At 48.5% G+C, this 25,165-nt stretch overlaps 1 protein-coding gene across 2 annotated transcripts in view; it reads right to left on the reverse strand.

Annotated features, from left to right (window-relative positions):
* The window catches only part of slc25a21 (solute carrier family 25 member 21), a 781,061-nt gene that overhangs the window by 58,806 nt on the left and 697,090 nt on the right, over nucleotides 1-25,165 (reverse strand). The window lies entirely within an intron of this gene.

Consider the following 25,165-nt stretch of genomic DNA (forward strand, 5'->3'; position numbering starts at 1 on the left):
ATAACCCCTTAATCTTCTACATTCACGGGAATACAATCAACACCAAGTAACCTATCCTCATAATTTAATTATTTTATCATGGATATCATTCTGGTCCCAATTCATTCTATCTCTCAGGCTTCATTATCATTTTACAGATAGGCTGCATTCCCGATTACACCAGGAATCAGGCAGATCACCCATCTGTTGCATGATACAACAGAGATGGGAATTTCTGGGATTTCATGAAAAGGAAATGTAGAAAAACATCCTCAGGCACTTCACAAACTCACGTGTGGTATATAAATGGAATTACGACCTTACAAAAACATGCCACATTTTGATACATGTTAATTAAGTCAGACAAGAGTTCCAAAATAGAAAGCAAATTCATGATTGAGATAGTGAGCACCTAGTTCACTACAGAAATTATTTATTGATGATGTGGAGATGCCGGCGTTGGACTGGGGTGAGCACAGTGAGAAGTCTTACAACACCAGGTTAAAGTCCAACAGGTTTGTTTCAAACACTAGCTTTCAGAGCACTGCTCCTTCCTCAGGTGAATGAAGAAGGTGAATGAAGGTTGCAGAAACATATATACAGACAAATTCAAAGATGCAAGACAATGCTTAGAATGCTAGCATTTGGAGGAAATTAATTACCTGCAAATGCTCGCATTCTAAGCATTGTCTTGCATTTTTGAATTTGTTTCTATTTATGTGTTTCTGGAACATACCTCTTCATACCAAAAGCTAGTGTTTGAAACAAACCTGTTGGACTTTAACCTGGTGCTGTAAGACTTCTTACTGATTTATTGATGGGGCGGCATGTTGGCTCAGTGGTTAACACTGCTGTCTATGGCACTGAGGACCCTGGTTCGATCCTGGCCATGGTCACTGTCTATGTGGAGTTTGCACGTTCTCCCCGTATCTGCATGGGTTTCACCCCCCCCAACCCAAAGATGTGCAGGTTAAGTTGATTGGCCATGCTAAATTGTCCTTAATTGGAAAAAAAATCATTGGGTATTCTAAATTTAAAAAAAAAGAAATGATTTATTGATAATGAACAGATGAATCTAGGATACCTAACAGATTATTATCTGCTTGACATGGAGGGCTATAAATTGGTTAGCTTCCAAAAATGGGCACAGGAATCATGGAGCACACACACCCGTTGAGTGGAATTCAGGCAGCATGCCAACTTCGTGCTGCCTTCTAATTACAATTATCTGCGTGCAATCAGCACTTCCCACCCTGCTCACTGTCTGCCTGCTACAGCAGGGGGCCTAATATTGGTCATAACTTAAAGCAAGGCTACACCACTTAAATGGGAATCATTCTGCAACCAAATCTAACCTGGGAAAAGGGGACAGAATATCTGGCCATAGAAAACAGCAAGCCTCCAGGTTTTTCAACATTACTTTGGAGGTTTTGCTAGAGGAGGTGGAAACAAGGAGCGATGGTCTGTAAAGTCAAAGGGGCAGGAGGATCTCACAACACATAACGAGAAGTCAGTGGGAAAACAGTTGTAAAGATTACCGACACGGATGCAGCCCCAAGAACCTGCATGCAGTTTCTCTAGGAATTTAATAACTGTACACAAGTAGGCAAAATCCACGGGCTGGATTCTCCGCCCCGCCCCGCCACATTTCTGATTCACCCTGTGGACGGGATGCTCCGTTATGATGGCTGGTAAATGGGGCTTCCCATTGTGAGGCAGCCCCACAACGTCGGGAAATCCCCAGGCTGCCGGCAAAACGGAGCATCCCTCCGGCGGAGAATCCAGCCCCGTGTTTGTACCTTCAAATCTTACCAACTGTATCACTAAACCTCAGCCTCTACAGAATTCACCATATTCACACATCACTCACCTATCAACAATCTTTAGCTGACCGGGCTTATCTCTAACAGTATATACTCCACTTTACACTCATACACTTAACACTCATGCATTTCTCACGTCCACAGCTCACAACTTGCACACATTGTCAACTTATTCAGCATGAGTCACATCACCAAACACCAAACTTTATAGAAGAAACAGGGGTGACAGTAGGCCATTCAGCCCTTTGAATCTCCTCTTCCATTCAATAAAATCATGGCTGATATGATTGTAGTCTTGATTCCATTTTCCTCTCAGCACACCATGACTCAAATATCTGTCTAGGTTAATCTTGAATATATTTAATGACCCAGACTCTGGTGCTAGATTGCCCCATGAGGGAAAACATCCTCTCAGCATCTATCCTGTTGAGTCATCTGAGAAGCTGTTTCAAATAAGATAATCTCTCATTCTTCTAAACTGCAATGAGTATAGGTCCACGCTCCCAACATTTCCTGTTAAGGCAACCCCTTCATCCTAGGAATCGGCCAGGTGAACCTTCTCTGAACCACTTCCAGTGCAAATAAATGCCGCCTTAAATAAGGACACTGGAACGGCACTAGTGGTCTCACTAATGCCTTTCACAGTTTTAGCAAGACTTCTTTACTTTTATACTCCATCCCCCTTTAAAATGACCAAGTAATTTGCATCCCTAATTACTTGCTGTACCTCCTTGTTAACATTTTGTGATTTATGTATCAGGAATTCAGTTCCTTCTCAACCACAGTATTCTGCAGTTCTACTCCATTTAAATAATATTTTGTTTTTCTAATCTTCCTGCCAAAATGGATAACCTCATATTATCCCACATTGTACTGCATCTGCCTAATCACTTAGACAACATACAAATTAGGAGGAGTAGACCAATCAGCCCCTCGAGCCTGCTCTGCCATTTGATAAGATCATGGTTGATCTGATTACTTTACTGTCCTGTCTACTCCTTAAACCCTTTGTCTTCCTTGTCAGTCAAGAATCTATCAAACTCAGCCTTAAAACGTTTCAATGGGGGGACTTCCGGTGGCGACATGTAAGAGGGGGTCACACATTGGGTAGCTCCCACCAGAGTCCTGGGTTTTTGGTACTTTCTACATGTGTTTTTAGGGAAAAAATCTTCAGAATATTTGTCCCGGGTAAGATTTAGTTGGCAAAGAATGTTTCGTGAGCCAGTGAAGGAATACTGGGAAGAAGGATTCTAATGCCAGTCACCAGCAGGGTCGAGTACAGCAAAAGGTGCATTGGCGGCAAGGAAGATAGCGGAGACAAGTTCGCCAGGTGGGGTCGCCTTTATAACGGCAGAGACACCCGTGGAGGTGATAGCGGGGGAATGTGAACCACAGTTCAATAAGCATTTCGAAAGGCATGGGAGGGAAATGCTGGAATCGCTCAAGCAGTTGCCGGCATTTATAAAAGAGGTGGGGAGAGCGGACCCATGGTGATTTTTGCACTTGGTGGGTGAGGGAGTTCTCCTTTTTCTCGCCGGTGCACAATCTCTACTCTTGGATCGATTTTTAATAGACATAGAAGATAGGAGCAGGAGGAGGTCAGTCGGTCCTTCGAGCCTGCTCCTCCGTTGGTCCTAATCATGGCTGATCATCCAATTCAATAGTCTAATCCTGCTATCTCCCCATAACCCTTGATCCCATTCGCCCCAAGTGCTATATCTAGCCGCCTCTTGAATGTATTCAATGTCTTAGCCTCAACAACATCCTGTGTTAATGAATTCCACAGGCTCACCACTTTGTGTGAAGAAATGTTTCATGATCTTTATCAGAAATGGTCTACCCCGAATCCTCAGACTGTGACCCTTGGTTCTGGACATACCCATAATAAGGAACATCCTTCCTGCATCCACCCTGTCTAGTCCTGATGGAATTTTATAAGTCTCCATGAGATCCCCCCCCCCCCCCCCCCCCCCCCCCCCCATTTGTCTGAACTCCAGTGAAAACAATCCTCACCTAGCTAATCTCTCCTCATACATCAGCCCCACCATCCCCAGAATCAGCCTGGGAAATCTTAGCTGCACACTCTCTAGAGCAAGAACATCCTTCCTCAGAAAAGGAAACCAAAACTGCACACAATATTCCAAGTGTGGCCTCACCAAGGCCCTGTATAATTGCAACAACACATCCCTGCTCCTATACTCGAAATCTCTCGCAATGAAAGCCAACACACCATTTACCTTCTTTACCGCCTGCTTGTACCTGCATGCTTACCTTCAGTGACTGGTGCACAAGGACACCCAGGTCCCGCTGCACACACTCCTCTCCCAATCTCTCAATTCAGGTAGTAATCTTCCTTCTTGTATTTCCTTCCAAAGTGAATAACCTCACATTGATCCAAATTATACTGCATCTGCCATTGATTTTCCCACTCACCCAATCTGTCCAGATCACGCTGAAGGATCCCTGCAGCCTCGTCACAATTCACCCTCCCACCCAACTTGGTATCATCTGCAAACTTTGAGATGTTACATTTTGTTCCTCATCAAAAATCATTAATATATATTGTGAATAGCTGGGGTCCCAGCACCGATCCCTGTGCCACCCCACTAGTTACTGCCCGCCAATTTGAAAAGGACCCGTTAATTCCTACTCTTTGTTTCCTTTCTGCCAACCAGTTTTTTATCCATTTCAATACTTGCCCCCAATCTCATGCGCTTTAATCTTGCATGATAATCTCTTATGCAGGACTTTGTCAAACGCTTTCTGAAAGTCAAAATATACCACATCGACAGGCTCCCACTTGTAAACTCTACTAGTTACATCTTCAAAGAATTCCAATAGATTCGTCAAGCATGATTTCCCCTTCATAAATCCATGCTGATTCTGTATGATCCTGCCACTGTTTTATAAATGCTCCGCTATAAAGTCCTTGATAATACTTTTGAGAATGTTCCCCACTACCGACGTTAGGCTTACTGGTTTATAATTCTCTGTTTTCTCTCTACCTCCCAATGTGAATATTGGAGTGACATTAGCTACCCTCCAATCTGAAGGGACTGCTCCAGAGTCTATAGAGTCTTGGACGATGACCACCATTGCATCCACTATTTCTAGAGCCACTCCTTTAAGTACTCTGGGATGTAGATTATCAGGTCCTGGGGGTTTATCAGCCTTCAATTCCATCAATTTCCTCAGCACCATTTCTCTACTAATATTGATCTCCCTCAACTCGTCCTGCTCACTAAATCTTGCATTCTCCAACATTTCTGGTATCTGATTTTTGTCCTCTTGTGAAGACAGAACCAAAGTATGTATTCAGTTGCTCAGTCATTTCTTTGTCCCCTATTATTTGGGCAGCATGGTAGCACAGTGGATAGCATTGTGGCTTCACAGCGCCAGGTTCCCAGGTTCAATTCCCCGCTGGGTCACTGTCTGTGCGGAGTCTGCACGTTCTCCCCGTGTCTGTGTGGGTTTCCTCCGGGTGCTCCGGTTTCCTCCCACAGTCCAAAGATGTGCAGGTTAGGTGGTTTGGCCATGCCAAATTGCCCTTAGTATCCAAAAAAACATTTAGGAGAGTTATTGGGTTATGGGGATAAGGTGGAAGTGAGGGTTTAAGTGGGTTGGTGCAAACTCAATGGGCCGAATGGCCTCCTACTGCACTGTATGTTCTATGTAATCTATGTAATTATACATTCCTCATTTTGGTCTGTCGGGAACCTACTCTTCACCAATCTCTTTCTCTTCACGTACTTGTAGAAACTCTTAGTGTCAGCATTTATGTTCCCTGCAAGCTTACTTTCGTACTGTATTTTCCTCTTCTTAATCAATCCCTTGGTCCTTTTTTGCTAATTCTAAACGGCTCCCAATCCTCAGACTTATTATTTTTCTTGGCCAATCTATATGCTCTTTAAAAACGGCATCCTGATCCCTGAGGAACGGGATGTGTCAGCGGGTTTAGGCCCCGCCCCTCTCAAGACCAGTGCAAAACCTGCCCTTCTCCATTAAAGGTTCAAAATGCCATTGAAAAGTACCTCAGCAGCAATGCCATCGCCAGAGGGAACACTCAGTTTGTCCGGTGGCGGCAACACTCAAATTCAAATCATCAGAATCACCCTCTGTATCAACAAAGGGCTGGCATTCGAGACACATTCAGATGGTGGTGGGTGCAGATAGCCAAGGAAGCTAATGACAGTCAAGCCCTGAAGACCTTGTTGGGATGCTGCAAGATGTTCATTGGTCTGCTATAAGTGGTCAAGTCGGTGCATGCATATTTATCATCTGCACTAATAGTCTCAGACACTGCTAAAATCTCAACATCCATATCACTCCCATAGCTACAATCTCTAGCAATCTCTAGCAATCAGGACTCAGTCATTTGTTTCACCTCACACTCACATCCAGCACCTGTGCAAGCCTCACACACACTTCTAACAATTTGCACATTTTGCCAGCTTTCCAACCATGACAGCCACATCAACTAACAGAATGCAGAACACTCAATAAAACACTCCACTCTCTTTGCCAAACAAGGTGGCACACAATCCAAGACAGCAGGTGCTAAATGGAAAGGGACAGGTTCGCCAGAATATCCTAATCCCTATGGAGGCGATAGTGCAGGCCCTGGGACGTCCATTCCTGAGACCGTGGCAGACATCTTATACATTGTCCCTCACTGAGGTTACATCGGAAAATGGTTCCCTGGGCTGATATCGTTTCCTGTTAAGAGTTTTTTGTTCCCCTCCTCCTCTTCCGGCAACTTGACATATTCTGCACGTCCTCTGATTATTCCCCAAGTCATGATGTGTTTCCAGGAGAATGTATGCTAGACAACCTACGTCTGGGAGAAGCTGGTTTGCAAAGATGCATGGATTTTGCCAAACCTCCTGCAGCAGCTGCCTCACCTGTAAACTTTAATAACTTTAAACAACTATAGAAAGCACCAACAGTTCTAGAATATAGCAACAGCCAAAAGAAATAACCTGCAGGCAGTTAAAAGGCTAGTGGGAATCCTTCCAGCTGCTGAATGTGTTTTCAGCTGTGCGAGTTTGAGAGAGAAAGTTAACTGGAGCATTGAGTCATTGGCATCAAGTCAGTGTTGCAGGCTGATTGACATCACAATCTGCTTGCTCTACATTCTTCTGGCGGCTATTCACTGTGCGCACGCTAATGCGCTCACCAATGAGGTGAGAAATGACATCCACCCCAGATGTATGTGCATGTGTGTTGTGGGCCCATTAGTGGCCGCTAAGAACAATTGTAGCACTGAAAGAAATTTGTACAAATGAGCCCAAATTTGCCACAAACCTCCCTGTCCCCACACTTGCCCCTCCCCACCTTTCCCTCCACCAAAAATATAGGCTTTGCATATCCTTTCTTCAATCTAAACCATCACCCGCAAACTCCAACTATGTGGTTATTCACAAAACAGCATGCTAGCGATTTTCTTGAGCTGGTTAAGCACTCAGATAAGACAGGATGCTAGGTTGATTTATTATTATTAAGCACTATGATGAAATGTCCTCAAGTTGTGAATGTTTTAAGGGCAAATAAAACATGAAAACAAAGTTAAATATGGAGAAATGTGTGTTAAAGCTACCATCCTTGGATGACCCAAAGAACATGAAACTAGTTACTTTAGTGATGCTTCTCATGGGTAATTGTGCGCAGCTGGTCTCATAATGTTTTTAGTGGGTCAAAATGGAAAATGTTGCCCTTTAGCCTGGAAAGTAAATAAAATAAAAAGGGTTGTTAAAAGTAGTTTAACTTGCTGCGTGTCGAGCAGAAGAGGCTGCTGGAGAAAGTGGAGGACCTGGAAAATCGTTCTCAGAGGCAGAACATTTGGATCGTGCGTCTGCCGGAGGGAATCAATGGATCGGTTGCTGGTGCGTATGTGGGGAAAATGTTGGAAAAGCTGCTTGGGGAAAGTGCATTTGATTGACCGCTGGAAGTGGATCGGGCCCACAGGGCACTGATGCGCAAGCCCCAGGGGGCTGAGCCGCCGAGGGTGATGGTGGTGCGATTGATTACATTGGTTCCTGGACAAGGAACACATTATGGGATGGGCTAGGCAGACAAGGCGATATACGTGGGAAGAGGTTGAGAGCCGGGTGTACCAAGACCTGGGAGCAGAGCTCGCAAAGAGGAGGGCGAGCTTTAATAAGGTCAAGTTGACCCTGTACAAGAAGGGCAGAAAGTTTGGACTACTGTACCCGGCCAGCCTATGGGTGGCCTACGGGGGCCGGGAGTGGAACTTTGGCCCGTCGGAGGAGGCAGCGGACTTATGAAGGAGAATAGACTGTTTGCACGAAATGCGGGGGAGGGGAACCAGTGGGGGGTAAGATGCTAGGCGCCATGGGCAGGGGAAGAGACTTTCAAATTGGAGCAGGAGGAGGAGGAGGGCTGATGACGGTGGTTGCCCGAGGGCGAGCCAGGGGAGGTGCGGGACATGGTCTGAAGGCTGGCCTAGTAGTGGTTATGGCTGATCGACGGCGAGAGTGAGGGGGGGGGGGGGGGGGAGGGGGGGGAGCTGGTTGGGGGGGGGGGGGGGGCGGAAGGATGCGACCAGGTTGGTCACGTGGAACATTCGGGGACTGAATGGGCCAGTCAAAAGGGCCTGTGTGTTCGCGCACTTGAGGCAACTGAAGGCGGACATGGCCATGTTGCAGGAGACACATTTAAAGGTGGGGGAATCAGATTAGGTTAAGGCAGGGATGGGTTGGGCAGGTGCATCATTTGGGATTAGACTTTATAACAAGGAGTGTGGCAATCCTGGTCAATAAACGGGTGGCATTCGAGGTGGGGAAGATAGAGGCGGACCCGGGGGTAGATATATTATGGTTAGTGGGAAGCTGGAGGGAATGGCTGTGGTATTGGTAAATATATATGCCCAAAACTGGGATGATGTTGAGTTTGCTAGACGGGTGCTGGGGAAGATCCCGGACCTGGATTCATATCGACTGATTATGGGGAGAGATTTCAACACAGTACTGGATCTGAGGCAGGAGCGGTCGAGTTCCGGAAGGTATCAGCTACGGCAAAGGACCTGTGGGGGTGATGGAACCATCAATTCACCAGACACGTGTTTCCGATATGAATCTAGGCTTTAATCAACTTACTTCAGAGCCAGCCTGTTACCCGTTGATGAACTCTCTGTGAACTGCAGGCTGACTCTGGACAAGGGTATTTATACAGCAGCACAAGGGGGAGGAGTCATGGGCAGAGCCAAGGGTGGAGCCCTGTACACGCTCCTGAGCATTCACAGAGCTACTCCCCCTAGTGGTCGGGTAACGCTACTGCGCTTACAAATATACAGTGTGAATTACCATGTTACATTCACCACAGGGGGTTTATGGAGCGCATTTGGGGATTGATCCGTGGAGATTTGGGCGTCCAAGGAGTAAGGAGTCCTCATTTGACTCCCATGTAGACAAGGTGTATTCCTGGATAGACTTCTTCGTGTTGGACAAAATGCTGCTGGCTGAAGTGGTGGGTGCTGAATAATCAGCAACTGTGGTGTCGGACCCCCCACCACGCTGGGTAGACCTGCGAGTGAGTAATGGAAACGCCCAGCGGCCGAAATGGAGGTTAGATGTGCGGCTGTTAGCGGAGGAGGAGGTGTGCGAGCGGGCGAGGGAAGCCATTTGGGGATATGACACAGGTGAGGTTTCAGTGGGGGTGGTGTGGGAGGCACTGGAGGCGGTTATTAGGGGGGCAACTCATCTCAATCCGGGCATATAAGGAGGAGACAAGGCGGGTGGAGTTGGACAGGCTGGTAGGCAAAATTTTACAGGTGGACAGGAGGTACGCGGAGTCTCTGGATGACGGGCTTTTGAAGGAGCATCAGAGGTTGCAGCTGGAATTTGGGCTCCTGTCCACAGGTAAGGTGGAGGGACAGTTGAGGAGGGTAAAGGGGACGATATATGAATATGGGGGAAAAAGCCAGCAGGATGTTGGCGCATCAGTTGAGGAAACAGGAGGCGGCGAGAGAGATTGGGAAAGTAAAGGATACGGTGAGGACTCGGATCTCTGGGACTCCACCCCGTCTTTGCCCTTTCCTGCTTATTACGGGCTATCTTCTCCTGCGGGGACAAAGAGAGGGGATTGTGAACTGCACGCTTGATGGGCCAGGGGGGATCTATAGCAGGTGGCATGTATGGGCATCACATCTGGGCATAAAGGGATTGTACTGGTGGGTCAGGGGATGCTGAGGAACAAGCATGAAGATCGGGTGTGGGGAGGGTGCGAGGTGTCAGCCAGTGATCTGTGGGGGTGGGGTGGTTGGGAATTTGAGGGGTGGCAGCGGAACTGATGCCAGGAAGGAGGTGGTAACTTACCATTGCAGTTTGGCAACGTTGGTTTTCTTCCGACATTGCTCAGTAGTCCTCCTGTCTGAACTGACAGCCGCTGCCACTGCCTACTGGGTGACATTGCTTCCCCTGATTCAGGTTCTCCGACCCTCTCAGCGGGGGCAACAGGATGTCCTGCCTCTCACCCACAGTATTCAGAAGCCTGGCCAGTCGGCATCCCCAAAGTGAGGAGCAGGTCTGCGCGCTGCCATGCTTGTGTGTTGACTGGGAGTGAGTGACGAGGGAGCGTTTTAAAGCAATTCCCTTTGTTACAGGCGAGAAGATAGCACTGGTTAGCACTGCTGCCTCACAGTGCCAGGGACCTGGGTTCAATTCCGGCCTTGGCTCACTGTCTGTGTGGAGTCTGCACATTCTCCCCGTGTCTGCGTGGGTTTCCTCCGTGTGCTCAGGTTTCCTCCCACAGTCCAAAGACATGCAGGTTACGTGGATTGGCCATGCTAAATTGCCCTTAGTGTACAAAAATATGTGTAGGTTAGATTAAGGGGTTAACGGGATAGGGCGGGGGAGTGCGCTTGGGTGAAGTGATCTTTCAGAGTGCCAGTGCAGACCCGATGGGCCGACTGGCCTCCTTCTGCACTGCAGGGATTCTATGACTCTAAGCTGCGGCTGAGTCAATCAAGTCAGACAGCGAGGCAGCCATTTATGGCGAGAAGCTTGTGGGGTGCATTTTCAGCACTAAGTGCCGTTGAATACGGGCTAGGATCTCACCAATGCGGCCGTCGAGGAACACCCCGCCAACACACCCAAAATTACAGTTAGAAATGTTCTGGCCCCATGCCATGGAGTCAGCTCGAAATGAGGTGAAGCAGAACAGAGTGGCAGTTGGGACTTCTCAAATTAAAATTAATCAAGAGTGGAAATGAGATGGAGATGAGAAGCAGAGCAGCAGATATTATTTGGAGTAATTGAGGTTTCAAAGCAAAACAAAAAATCTAAACCTAAAAATGGAGTACAGAAAAGTAAGTGATGTATCTTTCCTAGAAAACGCGTGTGTTCCCAGCCCCCAGGTCAAACACACCTATAGACTTTTAAATATAATTAGTTTAATTCATCTTAAGCCTTAATTATTCAATTATCTGACTTCAGAATAACGCAATAAAATCAATTAAATGTTTTGGCCTGAACAAGACATAACCATAAGTCAAGATGAACTCTCTAGTAGCAAATTAAAAGAGATTTACTTTGAAAAGGAAAACATGTACTGAAAAATAGTTGCGACTTCCAGTGGCGGCTATGAAGGAGTAAGTCGCACAGTTGGTGGCTCCCGCTCTGGTTAGACTTTTGGACCTTTTCCCCCGATTTTCTACCGGACTTGAATTGTAAAACTTTTTTTTTAAATAATTTTTATTGAGAAATTTTGATTTTATACAACATTGACGCACCTTAGTAAAATACCGAAAATAACAATAATATTAACAATCATATACATTCGCCCCATCCCCATGAACAACCCAGCATTTTAACAACAACGCATATTAACACACTATAAAGTTACAGAATAAACACTACAATAATGCACCCCCCCCCCCCCCCCCCCCCCCCCCCCCCAGGGTTGCTGCTGCTATTGACCCAGTTACCTATCTCTGAGCCAGGAAGCCCAAAAAAGGCTGCCATCGTTTATAGAACCCTTGTATTGATCCTCTCAGGGCAAATTTGACCTTTTCCAATTTTATAAATCCCGCCATGTCACTGATCCAGGTCTCCACACTTGGGGGCCTTGCATCCTTCCATTGTAACAGAATCCTTCGACAGGCTACTAGGGACGCAAAGGCCAGGACACCGGCCTCTTTCGCCTCCTGCACTCCCGACTCTACCGCAACTCCAAAAATCGTGAGCCCCCACCCTGGCTTGACCCTGGATCCAACCACCCTCGACACCGTCCCCGCCACCCCCTTCCAGAATTCTTCCAGTGCTGGGCATGCCCAGAACATATGGGCGTGGTTCGCAGGACTCCCCGAACATCTGGTGCACCTGTCCTCACCCCCGAAGAACCTACTCATCCTAGTCCCGGACATGTGGGCCCGGTGCAGCACCTTAAATTGGATGAGACTAAGCCTCGCACATGAGGAGGAAGAGTTGACTCTCTCCAAGGCATCCGCCCAAGTCCCGTCCTCTATCTGCTCCCCGAGTTCCTCCTCCCATTTAGCCTTCAGCTCCTCCACTGACGACTCCTCCACCTCCTGCATTACCTTATAGATGTCAGACACCTTCCCCTCTCCTACCCACACCCCCGAAAGCACTCTGTCCATCGCCCCCTGCGAGGGCAGCAAAGGGAATCCCTCTACCTGTCACCTAGCAAACGCCTTTACCTGCAGGTATCTGAACATGTTCCCCTGGGGAAGGCCAAATTTATCTTCCAGTTCCCCCAGGCCCGCAAACCTCCCGCCAATAAACAGGTCCCTCAATTTGCTGATGCCCGCCCTTTGCCACCCCCTGAATCCCCCATCCGTGTTCCCCGGGATGAACCGATGGTTGCCACCCAGTGGAGCCTCCATCGAGCCCCCTGTTTCCCCCCGATGCCGTCTCCATTGTTCCCAGATTCTTAGGGTCGCCGCCACCACCGGGCTCGTGGTAAACCTCTTAGGGGAGAGCGGCAACGGTGCCGTTACCATGGCACCCAGGCTCGTACCTCTACATGACGCCATCTCCATTCTTTTCCACGCCGCCCCTCCCCCCTCCATCACCCATTTACGCACCATTGACACATTGGCTGCCCAATAGTACCCCAGAAGGTTGGGCAGTGCCAGCCCACCTCCATCCCTTCCTCGCTCCAGGAACACCCTCCTCACTCTCGGAGTCCCATGTGCCCACACAAAACTCAGAATACTGCTAGTCACTCTCCTAAAGAAGGCCCTGGGGATAAATATGGGCAGGCACTGAAAAAGGAACAAGAACCTCGGAAGCACTGTCATTTTGACGGACTGCACCCTCCCCGCCAACGACAATGGCAGCATGTCCCACCTCCTGAACTCCTCCTCCATCTGATCTACCAGCCTGGTAAAGTTATGCTTGTGGAGAGTCCCCCAGTCCCTGGCCACTTGCACCCCCAGGTACCTAAAGCTCTCCCCTGCCCGCAGAAGCGGGAGCCTACCAATTCCTTCCTCCTGGTCTCCAGGGTGCACCACAAACACCTCGCTCTTGCCTAAGTTTAATTTATAACCTGAGAAGGTCCCAAACTCGGCTAGTAACTCCATCACTCCCGGCATCCCTCCCACCGGGTCCGCCACATACAGTAACAGGTCGTCGGCATACAACGACACCCTATGTTCCTCTCCACCTCGCACCAAGCCTCTCCACCTCTCTGAATCTCTCAATGCCATCGCCAGCGGCTCGATTGCCAGTGCAAACAACAAGGGGGACAAGGGGCAACCCTGCCTGGTCCCTCGGTAAAGCCGGAAGTACTCCGACCTCCTCCTATTCGTAGCCACGCACGCCATCGGGGCCTCATATAACAGCCTTACCCATCTAATGAACCCTTCACCAAATCCAAACCTCCCCAACACCTCCCATAGGTACCCCCACTCCACTCTATCGAAGGCCTTCTCCGCATCCAGTGCCACCACTATCTCTGCCTCCCCTTCAATCGCCGGCATCATAATGACATTCAGCAATCTCCGCACATTTGTGTTCAGCTGCCTTCCCTTCACAAAACCTGTCTGATCCTCGTGCACAACCCCTGGCACACAGTCCTCTATCCTGGTAGCCAGGATTTTTGCCAGCACCTTAGCGTCCACGTTGAGGAGAGATATGGGCCTGTATGAACCACACTGCTGGGGGTCCTTGTCCTTCTTTAAAATTAACGAGATCAGCGCCCGTGACATCGTCGGGGGCAAAGTCCCCCCCTCCCACGCTTCATTGAGTGTTCGCACCAGCAAGGGGCCCACTAGATCCACAAACTTTTTATAAAATTCCACCGGGAACCCATCCGGCCCCGGTGCCTTCCCTGACTGCATCTGCCCGATCCCCTTAACTAGCTCCTCCAGCTCAATCGGCGCACCCAACCCCTCCACCTTCTCCTCCTGCACCTTCGGGAAAGAAAGCCCGTCAAGGAACCTCTCCATTCCCCTCCTCTCCCCCGTTGGCTCCGACCGGTACAGTTCCCCGTAAAAATCCTTGAAGACCTCATTCACCTCTACCCCCTTCCGCACCACATTCCCACTCTTATCTCTCACTCCAGCAATCTCCTTAGCCGCATCCCGCTTACGCAGCTGATGAGCCAGCATCTTGAATTGTAAAACTGATGACAGAGGCAATTGTGTACTGAATTCCCATATCGGTGCATGGAGAGAAGGACTAGAAGTGCTCGTAAAGGCAGAAACAGAAAGACAGAGAAGGCTTGGGCTGAAGCTGCAGCAGGAGACAGCATGGCGGAGGACCGGACCTCTGGTTTGCCAACCCAGTGGTCAACGGAACAGCTGATGCAAGTTATTCAGGAAGGCTTTGCTAAGCAGAAACGGGTCTGCTTAGACCTGATAAAAGAGTCAATTGAGCGGTTGGAGCTTAGATTGGACGCCCAAGATCGGGCGTTCCAGAAAGTAGAGAAGGCGCTGGCTGAGCAGGAGGAACATCAAACTGCGGTGGAGTTGGAGGTGGGGATGCTGAGAGACCAGCAAAAAAGGCTCCTGGAGAAGGTGGAGGATCTAGAGAATAGGTCCCGCCAGCAGAACTTAAAATCGTTGGGCTCCCGGAGGAGTCCATAGGAGCATACATAGCGGGTACGTTTGAGAAGCTGCTGGGGGAGGGGACATTCTCCCGACCCTTGGAGGTGGACAGGGCTCATAGAGCGCTTGTGAGGAAGCCACGAATGGGAGACCCCCCCCTCCCCCGAAGGCAATGGCGGTGAGATTCCACAGGTATTTGGATAAGGGGCGCATTCTACAGTGGGCCAAGCAGACACGGAGCTGTAAGTGGGACAACAATATCCTGCGGGTTTATCAAGACCTGAGTGTGGAAGTGGCCAGACGAAGAGCAGGCTTCAATCAGATTAGATCGATCCTTTTTAAGAAAAAGGTGAAGTTCGGACTGTTGTATCCGGCCCGTCTCTGGGTCACGCACGAGGAAAAGCACTTTTATTTTGAGTCTCCTGAGGACGCGCTGGACTTCTTGAAAAGGAAAGGACTGGTGGTGGACTGAGTACTTTTGAACTTTTCTGCAATGTTCTTATTTTGTTTTTTTTTGTTTCCCTGTTCTTTTAAAAAAAAATTATCGTTTTTTGTTTTGTAGAAGCTGTTTGTAATGCCTTTTGCATTGATTTGGGACCAGTGGTAGAGCTGAGTGAGTTAAGGTATTCATTTGCACTGTTGGGGATGGAGATGTGCTTGTTTAGATCTTGGTGTTTTTCTGTCAGGCAATTGTGGGGGATTGTTTGATGTTGGAGTATGTTTGTATGAGCGGGGGGGAGAGACACAAAATAGGTGGGAGACTATCCGGCGCCAGGGATGGGGGCCACCAAGCTAGTTGGGCAGGCTAGCTCACAGAGCGCAGTGGGGGGTGTGCATATGTTCGGTTTATTAAAGGGGTTGGCTTACAGAGTATTGTTACTAGGGAGGGAGGGTAAATTTTCTGCTGATGAAGGAGGTATTTGGGCTAAGGGACAGAGAGGAGGGTGCCTGGGGACAGACCAGTGGAGGCGCGGAGCATGGGCTGGATGCGGGGCCAAAAAAGGGGATGGCTGATCGGCGAGGGGGGGGGGGGGGGGGGGGGCGGTGCAATGAGCCCCCCAACTAGGCTGATCACCTGGAATGTTCGATGGTTAAACGGGCCGGTCAAGAGGGCACGTGCGTTCGTGCATCTTAGGGGACTGAAGGCGGACGTGGTAATGTTGCAGGAGACGCACCTTAGAGTAACTGACCAGATTAGATTGAGGAAAGGCTGGGTCAGTCAGGTCTTTCAGGGACCAGACTCAAAGACTAGATGGGTCGCGATACTGATCAATAAGCGGGTGGTGTTTGAGGCGGGTGGAATAGTCTCGGACGTGGGAGGTCGGTACATTATGGTCAGTGGGAAACTGGAGGGGGTGCAGGTGGTATTGGTAAATTGGGATGATGTGGAGTTTATAAAGAGGATGCGGGGGAAGATACTGGACCTGGACTCGCACAGGTTGGTCATGGGAGGGGACTTCAACACAGTTATTGACACTGGCTTGGACCGGTTAAGCTCAAAAACGGGCAGGGTGCCAACAATGGCAAAGGTACTACAAGGGTCCATGGAGATTTGGGCAGCCGAGGGTGAAGGAGTTCTCCTTCTACTCACACATGCATAAAGTGTACTCCCAGATTGATTACTTTATTTTGAGCAGGGCCTTACTGGCAGGGGTGGTGGACATGGGGTATTCGGAGATCACAATCTCAGACCATGCTCTGCACTGGGTTGACCTACAGGTCAGTAAAGGCAGTAACCATTGCCCGCAATGGAGGTTAGTTAGATGTGGGACTTTTGGCTGGCGAAGGGGTGTGCGAGCGGCTGAGGAAATGTATTCAGAACTACCTGCAGGTCAACGACATGGGGGAAATTTCAGCAGCGGTGGTCTGGGAAGCACTGGAGGCGGTGATCAGAGGGGAGCTGATCTCGATACGGGCCCATAGGGAGAAGGTGGACAGGTCAGAGACGGACCGACTGGTAAAGGAGATACTACAGATCGATAGAAGATATGCGGAGGCCCCAGATGCACGGTTTTTAAGGGAACGGCGGAGGCTACATGCGGAGTTCAGCTTGTTAACCACAAGGAGGGCGGTGGAGCAGCTGAGAATTCGAGGGGGGCGATCTATGAGCATGGAGAGAAGGCCAGCAGAATGCTTGCACAGCAGCTTAGAAAGAGGGAGGCAGCCAGGGAGATAGGGAAAGTAAATGACAGAAATGGGAACCTGGGTGGAGATTCAGTAGGGGTGAATAAGCATTTAGGGATTTCTACAGTAGGCTGTACAGGTCGGAACCCCCTACGGGGCTGGAGGGGATGAGGCACTTCTTGGAGGGGCTGAATTTCCCAAAGGTGGACGGGGAGCTGGTAGAAGGGCTGGGGGCCCCGATCGGGTTGGAAGAGATAGTGGAGGGTCTGAAGGCCATGCAGTCGGTTAAAGCCCGGGGCCGGACAGGTACCTAGTGGAGTTTTAGAAAAAGTTATCTGGGATATTGGGGCCGGTGTTGATGAGGACATTCAATGAGGCAACGGAAAGAGGGTGCTGCCCCCGACGATGTCTCCGTGCAGACGACCTGCTTATGTATGTATCGGACCCAATAGAGGGGATGGAAGAAATCATGAGGATTCCAGGGGAATTTGGCCGGTTTTCGGGGTATAAGCTAAGTATGGGGAAAAGTGAGATGTTTGTGGTCCAGGCAAGGGGACAGGAGAGGCGATTGGGGGAGCTGCCGTTTAGATTAGTCGGGAGCAGCTTTAGGTACCTAGGCATTCAAGTGGCGCGGGAATGGGACCAGCTGCATAAATTGAATCTGGCCCGGCTAGGAGGCCAAATGAAGGACGATTTTCGGAGATGGGATGCGCTTTCGTTGTCACTGGCTGGGAGGGTGCAGACGGTGAAGATGACAGTCCTGGCGAGATTCCTGTTTATATTCAGTGTCTCCCCATCTTTATTCCGCGGTCCTTTTTTAAATGGGTCAACAATGTGATCACTGGCTTCGTTTGGGCGGGCAAGACCCCGCGAGTAAGGAAGGTAATGCTTGAGCGGAGTCGGGAGAGAGAGCGGGCTGGCGCTGCAAAATTTTAGTAACTATTACTGGGTGCCGAATATATCCATGATCAGGAAGTGGGTGGTGGGGGAGGGGTCGGCATGGGAGGCGGCTTCATGCAAGGGCACCAGTCTGGGGGCGTTGGTAACTGCGCCTCTGCCATTCCTGCCGGCACAGTACTCCACCAGCCCCATGGTGGTGGCGGCCCTGAGAGTCTGGGGGAAATGGAGGAGACATATGGGAGCAGAGGAAGCATCGGTCTGGTCCCCAATCTGTAATAATCACCGGTTTGCCCCAGGAAGTATGGATGGGAGGTTCCGGATATGGCGGAGAGCAGGGATTGAGAGGATGGGGGACATGTTTATAGAGGGGAGCTTTCAGAGTATGAGGGCGCTGGAGGAGACGTTTGGGTTGGCGAGGGGAAACAAATTCAGGTATCTGCAGGTGCGGGATTTCCTACGTAAACAGGTGTCAACCTTCTCGCTCCTACCTCTAAGGGAGATTCAGGCCAGGGTAGTTTCCAGAGGGTGGGTAGGAGAAGGGAGCGTCTCTGGCATTTACAAGGAACTTATGGGGTCAGAGGAGACACAGAGCGAGGAGTTGAAGCGCAAGTGGGAGGAGGCGCTGGGAGGAGAGATAGAGAATGGTCTATGGGCGGATGCGTTGAGTAGAGTTAATGCGTCCGGAACAGGTGCCAGGCTCAGCCTGATACAATTCAAGGTCGTTCATCGGGCTTACATGACAATGGCCCGGATGACAGATTCTTTGGGGTGGAAGACAAGTGTGCAAAATGTGCGGGAGGACCAGCGAACCATGTCCACATGTTCTGGACATATCCGAAGCTTAGGGGATTTTGGCAGGGGTTTGCGGATGTCATGTCCATGGTGTTAAAAACAAGGATGGCACTGAGTCCAGAGGTGGCAATTTTCGGGGTGTCGGAAGACCCGGGAATCCAGGAGGAGAAAGAGGCAGACGTTCTGGCCTTTGCTTCCCTGGTAGCCCGGAGACGGATACTATTAGTTTGGAGGGACTCAAAGCCCCCGAAGTCGGAGACCTGGCTATCGGACATGGCTAGCTTTCTCTGTTTGGAGAAAATCAAGTTCGCCTTGAGAAGGTCACTGTTAGAGTTTGCCCGGAGGTGGCAACCGTTCGTCGACTTCTTCGCGGAAAATTAATCATCAACAGAAGGGTTGGGGGGGGGGGGGGGGTGAGTTAGTTTAGCTTAGAGTAGGGGGTTGATAAAGGTGGGACCTGTAAGGAAGGGAGACAACTTTTGCACTATGTTTATAGTTTCATGTACAAAATTTTATTGTTGTTACATCCTAGGGCTGGTTTAGCACAGTGGGCTAAGACAGCTGGCTTGTCATGCAGAACAAGACCAGCAGCGCAGGTTCCATTCCCGTTCCAGCCTCCCCAAACAGGCGCTGGAATGTGGTGACTAGGGGCTTTTCACAGTAACTTCATTGAATCCTGCACGTGACAATAAGTGATTATTATAATGATACCAAAAATACCTCAATAAAATGTTTATTAAAAAAAATACAATAGTTACAGCGGGTCCATGGGCAAGGTCCCTCAAATTTGTTATGATCCCAGATGAGATACTCTTGGCAAAGGAGAGATGAACTTCTTTATTCAACCCCCTCAGTTCTTATTCAACCCCCCCAGAAACTAATTTCTTTCAACTCACATTATGCCCACAGCCTGGGATATAACACATAGGAGATGGATTCTGCTGAGATGGTAATCGGCCTCTATTACCTCCGTACAAGATTACAGTTCAGCTTTAGCATTGCATCACTCCCTTTGAAGTTTCTTGTTGGAACAAAGGTACAACAGTCCATAGTCTTTCTCGGCACTGAACAAATCCGACACAGGAACTTTTCAGACAGTCAATGAATTACGTTCTTAAAGTTTATATACTCAGCCACCTTTGGCTTGCAAATCCTTTTTTAAAAACACATGTCTGACTTAAAAGTTCAATATGTCTGCAGATATTTTGGGGCTATGATCTGTTGTCATGACACAATACAAAATAGACTTAAAGCTTCAAATGAGTGATCAGGTCACTGAGGAGTAATGTTGTCCTCCAGTTCCTTTATTGACAACAATTCTTCCAAATTCTGCCTTGGGATCATGTGGCTAGATCTCATTCAAAGCCTTTATTTTTATCCCTTAAATTTTCAATACCTCATCCTGGACCATATCAGTTCAAATTCATAATTGCTTAATTTTATTGTTGGTTTGTATCAATTGGAGTTTGACAACCTATGTACATCATCTCTTGAAAGGATAATGTTTCTTTTGCAGTGTCTTTTGTTATCCATTTGGTCATGGCTTTCGCTAAACTTCGCACAACATCCCTGATATGCTACTCATCCAAAGCAGAAATATCAAAATAATGTTTAAACTTATAAAGTTTTAAATTCAGCTTTAATACAACTCTTGATTAATTACTATTTCTTCAATTATACCTCAATTGAAGTACACTATATGGTCAATCATCTGTTTCTGGCTGGTTCCGAATAACACCTTTAATGCCAGTGAGCAGTCATTTTCAAACTCAGGGTCGCGGGCGGGTGTCAGGAGGGTCGCAGGGTCATCGCAGGAAGAAGTGCTCAATGGCCACGACTGGCTTTTAAAAACGCTGGCCACGACCAGCTTTCAGAAAGCTGGCTGTCCCGCACATGCGAGCCCCCTCAGCAGTGCGCAGGCCCGGAGCCCAGTGAGATAGACCGCCTCTTCCTGACATCATGGCAAAGCCAATGTATGCTAAGTGCAGGGAAGTGCTGGTAAACGAAATATTAAAACCCTCAAATCTTCAAAGGCATTTGAAGATTAAGCACGGTGAGGACAAACCTCTTGATCTTTTTCAATGGATGCAGTGAGAACTTATATCATCAGGTTAAGTCCTCAGCAGAAATGTAACATTGAATGACAAAGCAAGTGAAATCATGAGGACCAAGCAGGCTCAGCAATCGCATTAAACCTAAGCGAAAATGGTGGGTCGCAAAGTTCGGGCAGCATGGGTTGTGAAGGTTGGCTGGTGTGGGTCCCAAAGGTAAAAATGGGCCCGGCAAAAAAGTTTCAAAACACTGCCTGTTGGTGATTATAAATACAGAACACAAAATGGCTTATTACCTCAGTGTTTGCACAAAATTGCACTTTGACTTTGTTAGTTTACTACAATGAATATAACGTTAAATTAATCTAAAAATGGTCAAGTTACACTAAATCTGATACTCAAGTTTACTGACACATCTATGTGTTCAGGTTAACGATTGCTTGAGCCCAAATCTTTCAAACATGAGGAGATGGACACACTCCAACACAATGTTTTTTGAAGCACATGTCTGAGAGGGTGATCAGACTGAGAGAAAACGAGGAGGTAAAATGGGTGACTATCCAAAGGCAGAAAGATTGAGCAGGAGCACCCAGAGTAACTTAGGCTCTTGATATTTTATGAAACTTGAATTTACTGTGGGATAAATGAAGGCTCCAGGCAGGACCATCAAATGAATATCAATGACAACAAGAGGAGTGGGGGTGAGAGTGCAGTTGCACAGGGAGAGAAACAACGCATTTATAAAGGCTGTGTGACTGGGGATTTATGGGGAGGAGGGCCAAAGTATTTTGCAGCGCAGACCAACAGTCCTGGATGCTTTGTTGTCTTCCAGGTGCCAAGGTAAAAAATATATTGAATAGTCCAGAAAAGATTGTACAAGGAAGGGAGAGCAGCCAGATATTGTAGGAGCCAATACACATGTAAAAAAAAGCTTCCTAAATTCAATTTGCACCAAAGTTAGGAAACAATCTCTAGCACAGGACTTGGTAGGTGGCAATTTTAGGATTACTTCCCCGACTATGCAGCGGAATAGGGAAGAAAACAAAAACATTATATGATTACCATGTGGGCAGTACGATAGCACAAGTGGCTAGCACTGTGGCTTCACATACATAGAATTCACAGTGCAGAAGGAGGCCATTCGGCCCATCGAGTCTGCACCGGCTCTTGGAAAGAGCATCCTACCCAAGGTCAACACCTCCACCCTATCTCCATAACCCAGTAACCCCACCCAACACGAAGGGCAATTTTGGACACTAAGGGCAATTTAGCATGGCCAATGCACCTAACCTGCACATCTTTTGACTGTGGGAGGAAACTGGAGTACCCGGAGGAAACCCATGCACACACGGGGAGGATGTGCAGACTCCACACAGACAGTGACCCAAGCCGGAATCAAACCTGGGACCCTGGAGCTGTGAAGCGATTGTGCTATCCACAATGCTACCATGCTGCCTCGCACCAGGGTCTCAGGTTCGATTCCCCGCTGGGTCACTGGCTGTGCAGAGTCTGCACGTTCTCCCCGTGGCTGCGTGGGTTTCCTCCGGGTGCCCCGGTTTCCTCCCACAGTCCAAAGACGTGCAGGTTAGGTGGATTGGCCATGCTAAATTGTCCTTAGTGTCCAAAAAGGTTGGGGGGGGGTTGTTGGGTTGCAGGGGTGGGATGGAGGTGAAGGCTTAGGTGGGTCGGTGCAACTCGATGGGCCAAATGACCTCCTTTTGCATGGTATGTTCTATTAAATATGTGGCATCAGCAAGCAGGACCCCACTTTCTTGGGAATTATCATGAGTTCTGGGTCAGAAATATTCCACAAGAATGGGTTATATTCAGCTACAATTCAGCAAGCATGTTTCTAAAGTACTGACAAAATGGTTAAATAGAGAACTGGCAAAATAAATAAAGTACAAATATGGTGGTGGGGTGGGAACAGAGAACTGGTGAGGAAAATAAAAACAACCAGGATCACCAATCAGAATGGAGAAGTAAGTTAGAAAATAAGTTGACAAAAGGTGTCATGGAGTAGAGGAACCAAATCAAACAGACTAATTATAAACAGGATAAAAACTGAAGAAAAAGAGAAGACAAAAAATATGGGAAAAGGAGTTCTTGAAAAGTATTTAAGAAAGTTAAAATGAAGGTATCACAACGTACAGACTGCGAGAAATAAACTATGGAAACTGGAAGTAACTATTGTGCAGGAATATCTAAAGAACATGAACAGAAATCTGATAGCAAACTGGGCAAGAGTGAAAAATATTGTAGTATAATGAACCATATTTTGTTGCCAGTGGTAGATGAATGCAGTCAAATGCAGTCCATTACACTTGCACACCGACTTTCACACTGGAACCTGCTGTAAATTAGAGAGCTTGGCGCCCTCTGCAGTGTGCCTGGGACCTATGTCAACAGGGCAAGCGACAGTGGGCAGGGTTCTCCGACCCCCCCCCCCCCCGCTGGGTGGAAGAATCACTGCGGCGCCGCGCGAATCACATCATGCCGCCCCGATGCCGGGACGCAATTCTCCCACCCCTGTGAAAACGGCCGCGCGTGTATGGAGCCGGGCCGCACGATTCTGATTCTCCGGCCCGAACGGCCGTCCAAAAAAGTCCGAGTCCTGCCGGTGCCGTTCTAACATGCTCTGGGTCGGCGGGACCTCGGGGTTGAAGGGTCGGGGGGGGTGTGGGGGGTGGGGAGGAGGGGTCCACCCACGGGGAGGCCCTCCGTAGTGGCCTGGCCCGCGATTGGGGCCCACTGATCGGCAGGCCAGCCTCTCTGGCTGCGGACCTCTTCCGCGCCGGCTCCTTGATCCCTGCGGCATTTTGCGCCGGGGCAGGCGTGGGGATGACGGCCAGGGCGCATGCGCTAGTTGGCGCTGGTCCAACTGCGCATGCGCGGACCCCGTGGTGTTGGGTCGACACCGGGACCGGCAGCTGGAGCGGCATGGGCTGCTCCAGCGCCGTGCTGGCCCCCCCAGGACCCGAGAATCAGGTCTTGGAACCAGTGCCAGAGTAAAGTACTCCCTTTTTGGGGCCAGCACTCTGGCGCCTGACCAGAGAATCACGCCTGTATATCTCATTGACCAATAAGTTTGAAGAATCATTAATGAACAGTGTGGTGTTTGAATCAAGAAGTGTCAATCTGAATATGTAATTCGAAGTCAAATCAGGTCAAGAAAGTGAAATGAAGAAAGGGAACAAAAGATGGGATTAAGAGAGAGGGAGGTCAAAGAGCCAAAAGGAACTAATAAAACATATTGTTTTAATTTAAATTACTTTTAAAATCTCCAACAATAATTGAAATCTAAAAGATTGAAACGGTACACTTATAAAAGTTAATTTTCAGTGTCAAAGTGGTTGTCTGGCAGCAATTAAGACATATTATGCCATTAAAACTGCACTTAAAGTGGAATTGATAAACTTTTTCTGCCGAGTTTAATGCAGGTTTTTTCAAAGTGTGGGTTGTGACCCGCGGGTGTGTATTGGGAAAGTCACGGAGCGATCTGTCGTGCCACTCCCACAGTGACGCGGAGAAGCACCCAACAGACACTGCTGGCTTTTACATTGAGAATGGCGGCCGCTGCCACCTTACAAAGGGAAATAAATGAGGCTGTGTGGAGTCTTCCGGCCAGATGTGGCAGTAGAGAGCAGGTCACAAACTCTGCATGCACACTTGATGTCAAGCGCCCTCCAGGTATGTGCTTTTGGCACCAAATCATGGAGCAGTGTTGCTTCCATTTTCTAGTTGCTGGCAAGCAAGGCAGGTGAACTGTGAAGATGAATGGTTTTCTTCAAAGTAAGAGACAGCCAGAGGTTCAAGAGCTCCAGGGCCTCTGGTTTACAGCCTACAAAGAAGTACTCTGCAAGAAAGCAGTATAAAGATGATTTGTTGAGGTATGGTTTTGTCAATTGTGCCAATGCAAATAAGGAAGCAAAGCCCATGTGTGTTACATGCAGGGAAGTACGAGCAAATGAGAGGAGAAGTTTCATATTTTGATAGAGAAGAGGTGTGCAAAAAATTCCTTTTGATGTTAAGACCTCAAAGTCAGTTATTAACTTAGAGCTGACTTTTTCAAATTCATTTACGGGAAATGGGCGTTTCTGGTTAGGCCAGCACTTATTGCCCATCCCTAGTTACCCTTCAGAAGGTGGTGGTGAGCTGCCTTGTTGAACCACTGCAGTTCTTGAGGTGCAGGTACACCCACTGTATGTTAGCGATAGAGTTCCAGGATGTTCCTCAGCCACAGTGAAGGAGTGGTGATAAATTACCACGTCAGGGTAGTGAGTGACTTGGAGGGGAACCTCCAGGTTGTGGGGTTCCCAGGTATCTGCTGCTCTTGTCCTTCTAGATGGTAGTGGTCATGGGTTTGGAAGGTGCTATCTAAGGAACCTTGGTGAGTTACTGCATTGAATCTTGTAGATGATACAGATGGCTGCTACTGTTCACCAGTGGTGGAGGGTTTGAATACTTGT

The sequence above is a fragment of the Scyliorhinus canicula genome, chromosome 2, assembly GCF_902713615.1.
Source record: "Scyliorhinus canicula chromosome 2, sScyCan1.1, whole genome shotgun sequence".
In the NCBI taxonomy this organism is placed as follows: domain Eukaryota; kingdom Metazoa; phylum Chordata; class Chondrichthyes; order Carcharhiniformes; family Scyliorhinidae; genus Scyliorhinus; species Scyliorhinus canicula.